At 37.0% G+C, this 5,592-nt stretch overlaps 1 non-coding gene across 1 annotated transcript; it reads right to left on the bottom strand.

The window, feature by feature from the left end:
• Positions 1-5,189: 5,189 nt before the first annotated feature.
• Positions 5,190-5,296, bottom strand: LOC148881112 (small nucleolar RNA R71). The gene has a single exon (XR_016106167.1). It is a non-coding gene; the product is annotated as a small nucleolar RNA R71 (small nucleolar RNA).
• Between the last annotated feature and the right edge of the window lie 296 nt (positions 5,297-5,592).

Genomic DNA, 5,592 nt, shown 5'->3' with positions numbered 1-5,592 from the left:
CACATAATCTATATATTTCATTTCTTCTTATCTACTCTTTTGCTTCTCTTAGAGGCAATGGAGAGGGTCAAGGTTCTCTATTTTTCCTTTGTTATAATTAATTTGGTTATGGTGTGTATTCTTCTCTTATTTTGTTCTTAATTATAATTTGGTTCAGCAATTTACTTTAGAAATTTTGTAAGCATTTATGCATTTTTCTGAAATTTTTTGGCACATATATTTCCAAACTAATTCAACTAGTTTGAATTTCTTTCCATCTTAACTTGTTTTTGTTCTAATAATTTTTTGCCAGTCTAATTTGAAAAACATGCCTTGGTCATCACTATATTTTATGTAATGGAATGTAATGATGTTTTGTAGAGACATGCTTCGATCACCACTAAATACGAATCAAAAGAAAAAGTTGGCTGCGATTGCTATTTTTATTCATTATGAAATGATGATGCAGTATGCTTATTTATGTATTTTGATTGCTATTATCATTGCAATCAGGAGGAGAAGGATGATGGTCTCTAGGATACTGAGTAGTTATGATGAAGAGGGGATTCATAGGGAATTGTGAGAGGAAAGGCTTGCAATTAGGTTTTCAAACAGTCTATGGTCATGGAATCGGATCTATAATGTATAGACCATATGAATGGATATGACTAGTTATTTGAGACTATGTGAGTTACAAAGGAGTGTAGGAAAGTTAAGAAGTAGTAAACATGTGGGAGTGGAAGAAATGATTGCATTCTTCCTAAACATTCTATCACATGATGTTAAGATTAGGGAGCAAAAATGACACTTTAGGAGGTTTGGGTCCACCTTAAGCAAGTACTTCTATATGATCTTGAATGCAGTGTTATGCCTACATGAAATCATTTTCAAAAAGCTTGAACTTGTGCCTACAAATTCAATTGATGAGAAATGGAAGTGGTTCAAGGTGTGCCCATTTTTATTTACTTTTTCTTTTTCATTATAAATAACAAACCTTTAAAGCTTAGAATTTTTTTAATTTCATCTCTCTTATTTTATTGTATAGGGTTGTTTAGGGGCTTTGGATGGAACATATATTAAGGTCCGAGTGTTTGAAAAGGATAAGCCAAGATATCAAACAAGGAAGAATGAAATTGCAATAAATGTATTTGGTGTTTGCTCTCCAGATATGCAGTTCATTTACATCTTACCTGGCTGAGAGGGATCTACTCATGACACTAGAGTCCTTCGTGATGCCATTTCAAGGAGAAATGGCTTAAAAGTACCACAAGGTAAAAAATGAACCGTGAGAATTAGGACACTAGAGAAAAATTTCTAATATTGATGTTTAAGAAACTAATATGTATTGTCATATTTGTTTTGGTTATTATTACTTGTGTGATTGATGAACTTACAATTTATCTATAATTTTTGAGGACTTTAGCATGGATTTTTATGCTGGTTTTATTAATTTTTGCCTTAATTTAGCTTAATGCTAAGAATAAGTTCAGGGATAATCAATCCAAGAAAAGGAAGGAAAAAGGCAAGAAAAGAAGGTTCAAAAAGACCAATTTCAGTCCAGCCCGGTCATGGAAGCAAGAGAGAGCACTTCGGCCCAAAAAGAGCAAGTGAATTCCTTGAGAAAACCCAAGAAAATAAAGCCTAGCTATGAGGAGAATTCGGCCCAGCAAGGAAGGCCCATTTTTAGCCCAAATAACAGCCTAGAGTGTAGCCCACATGAGCTCAAAAGCAAGCTAAGTGGTAGCCCAAATAGCAGCCCAAAGGGAGCTAGGGGCGGCAACTTCTAGGAGTTTCTTGAAGAGAAGGAGGGAGCACTCTAGAAGGTTCATGAGGGGTGTAATACACCCCATTCTAGAGGCTTCAAGAAGGGGCAAGAGCCCCCTTGAAAAACTATATAAGGAGGCCTCTAGGAGGGGAGAAAGTTGTTCAATTGCTTGAGAGGAAGGCTCTCCCACTCTTAGAGGTTCGGCCACCTTGAGAGAAGAGAAGAGAAGAAGGCTAGGCGCAAGGAAGAAGAAGAAGAAGGGTTGAAGGAAGTTCAAGACAAGCAAGCTAGAAGAAGAAGGTGAGTTCGAATTGAGAGTTTGTGATTCAAAGATCTTCTGTAATAAATCATTTGTAGTTTCATTCTCTTTTGATTTGAATTCAGTTTCTTAGTTATATGTTCTTTCTTCTTTCTCCTTGTTTCCATTTTTCCTTGATGTATTTCATCTTGTAAAATTTCAGTTCAGCAATCTAATTCTTTTTGATTCATTCAAATGGTCATGCATTGTATTTGAAGTTTCTTGAATAAGGGTGTGATTGTAGATTAATTCGGCCAACTAACCTTCAAAACTCAGATCTGAATTCTTAGATCTGAGATTGCAAGATCTGAATTGCTTGAAAGAGAATTCAGATCTGCAATTTTCAGATTGGGCGAATTAATCTACAGCTTGGAATTCCTAGAGTGCTTGAGAGAGACTCTAGGAATTCAGATCTACTATTCAAGAACTGAATTGAGTGCAAGGTTAGAGATAACTTGCACAATTCAGTTGGTGATCAATTCAGATTTGAATTGATGCCTTAGAAGTGTTTGAAGAAATGCATGCATGAGGATTAGATTCTTGCTAGAGATAGAAGAACCGTCACTCATGCATAGGATGAACATGCACTTGAGAGAGGCTGTTCATGACCTTGGGGTTTCACCAAACCAAGGCTCAATCATGATTCATTCGAATGATCCAAATTGATAGATTGCTGAATTCTGAGATTGACATTTACTGCTTACTCTTCTAACCTGAATTGAAGGCAATTGGACCAATGATTTAGATAGATTTTAATTTAGGATTTCTTAGCTTTCATTAGAGTTTTGATTTATTTGTTGATCAGATAAGAAATGTTCAATTTGGTATTGGTAATTGTTTCCTAAATCCTCGTGGGAACGATACTTCACTCACTACTTTATTACTTGAACGGCTAGTGCACTTGCTAGTGTCACAATGAGCCACACATCAAGTTTTTGGCGCCGTTGCCGGGGATTTAGAGAAACAATATTAGGAAACATTGAGCATTCTTAATCTGATCTCATTCAGCATTGCATTCATAGTTGGGTTAATTTGCTAACTTTTTCATTTCAGCTTGGACTGCAACTGCTGTACTACTGTAGTTATGTTTCTTCTTTCTTAAGTAGATTACTTTCTTTTTTTTTGTTTCAGTTTCATTTTAATAAAGGCATATTTGATTTCTATTCAATCTTGATGTTGTTCCCTTCAAAAAAAAAAAAAAAAAATTCACATAAACATGAGTGTTGCAGATCTGAGTTGCATTCGGCACTCAGATCAGCAGATTTCAGATCTGCAGCACTCAGCCGAAAAGAGTTGCTTGTGTTTCAGATTTTATTATTCTTTTCTTTCATTACAAAAAGAAAAAAAAAAAAACAAATGAAAAAAAAAGGGGGAGATCTTTTGAACAACCAGAGGAGCAATTGAGAATTCGGATCAGAACTCAGATCTGAGTTCAGATCTGAATTCTGCTATTGCAGATCTGCAACAGTTCAGATCTGAGTTCCTCTGAACTCAGACCTGAACTGATGAAATTTTGAGGGGAATTGGGTGTCATCACCACCCCAATTCACCCTAGGGCACTTCTTCTATTCCCCAAAAACAATTTGGTAGCAATAACTGAAGGTAAGGCAATTGAGAATTCAGATCCAAACTCAGACTTGAGTTCAGATCTGAATTCTGCTGTTACAGATCTGCTCAGTTCAGATCTGAATTCCTCTGAACTCAGATCTGAACCGATGCAAGTTTGAGGTGAATTGGGTGCCATCACTACCCCAATCCACCCTAGGATACATCCAACCTGCCTCAAGGGTGAATGGATAGCAAGGAATGAGAGAAATTCAAATCTGAAATGCAGTTGATATGATGTGAGGACTGAACTGATACAGAGCATACTATGAATTCTGGGTGGACTGAATTCTTGGCTTTACCCACTTGTAACCGAGCTACATTAGCTAAGGAGGTGTATGTTTGGATTGAATAATTGTTATGCCTCAGATATTTAAGAAAAATTAGCACTTTCCAAGTATTTCTTTTAGCATTCAGATCTGTAGCAGGGCTGCTATAGTGCAACAGTTAGCAGACCTGATTTCAGATTTCTACAAAAGTTGTATGGGCCGAATAGCTTGCAATACCAAACATTGCAGACCCAATTTTCAGGTCTTAGCAAGTGTTTGATATGCATCAGCTATACAGGTTTGAGCTTCAATTGTAGAGTTTTTAACCCAAGCCTAACTCAGGACTGGTTTTAGTTTATTTCAGATCCTTTTAATTTTTTTTTTTAGATCAGATCTGATTTCAGCCCTAAAGCATCACAGAATTGATTCCAACCTTAATGGATGTATATTGTAGTGTATACCAATGAGTGTGTATGAGATATCCAGCTCAGATCTGAATTATTATTTATTAATTTCTCTAGACTAACAATACCAAAGACTTGTAGATCTGAACTCAGATCTAAATTGGGTCTGAATTCAGATGTTGCAATCGATGGATGTAGATAAAGGAACCTTGAATAAGATGATTGGTTTAAATCTGCTTTTAGTATAATCGGCTTCATTTATTCATGATAGGATGTAGGTTTTGTATTCCAATACTTCACTTTACATTTTTAGTGTGATAGGATTAGTTATTTATTTTCTTTTGTGAATATTGGCATTTTTATTGCTTTGACTTTAACAGTTTATGACAAGCAGACCTGAACTGGAAGAGATCCTTTACGACCCAGAGATTGAACGGACTCTCCGTGTCCGTTTGAGAGCTGCTAAGCAAGTCAGACAAGAAGCACAAGAAATGGCTGAACAAAGAACTATGATGGATTATGCCAAGCCTACCCTCACCGGGACTGTCTCCAGCATTATCAGGCCAACTATTGCTGCCAATAACTTTGAAATTAAACCGGCCATAATCCAAATGATACAAAATACGGTTCAGTTTTGTGGTATGGCCCATGAGGATCCGAATGCCCATATTGCTAACTTCTTGGAAATCTGTGACACCTTCAAACACAATGGGGTAAGTGATGATGCCATCCGGCTGAGGTTATTCCCATTTTCTTTGAAGGATAAAGCCAAAGCTTGGTTGAACTCATTACCGGCAGGATCTATAGCCACATGGGACGAAATGGCCAGCCGTTTTCTCTCTAAATATTTTCCCCCTTCTAAAACTGCTAAAATGAGGAATGACATCACTACTTTTTTCCAGCAAGAGGGGGAATCTTTATATGAGTCATGGGAACGATACAAGGAGCTGTTAAGGAGAGTTCCTCACCATGGCCTCCCCATTTGGCTGCAAGTGCAGACTTTCTATAATGGTCTTACTGACTCAAATAAGACCATATTAGATGCTGCAGCCGGAGGATCCATAAATAATAAAACTCCTGAGGTTGCCCATGCACTTATTGAGGAAATGGCAGCCAACAATTATCAATGGCATTCGGAAAGGACTCAAACTAGGAAGCAGCAAGGCTTGCATAATGTTGACACTTATACAGCACTAGCTGCACAAATAGGAGCACTCAGTAAAAAAATAGATGAAATGCAGATAGCTGCCATGCATGTGCAGCCTCTTAATT

Source organism: Nelumbo lutea, chromosome 1, assembly GCF_056320005.1.
Source record: "Nelumbo lutea isolate HS-2025 chromosome 1, American lotus-T2T, whole genome shotgun sequence".
Classification (NCBI taxonomy): Eukaryota; Viridiplantae; Streptophyta; class Magnoliopsida; order Proteales; family Nelumbonaceae; genus Nelumbo; species Nelumbo lutea.
The sequence above is the reverse complement of the archived record's forward strand: the minus strand, read 5'-3'. Positions and strand labels throughout refer to the sequence as shown.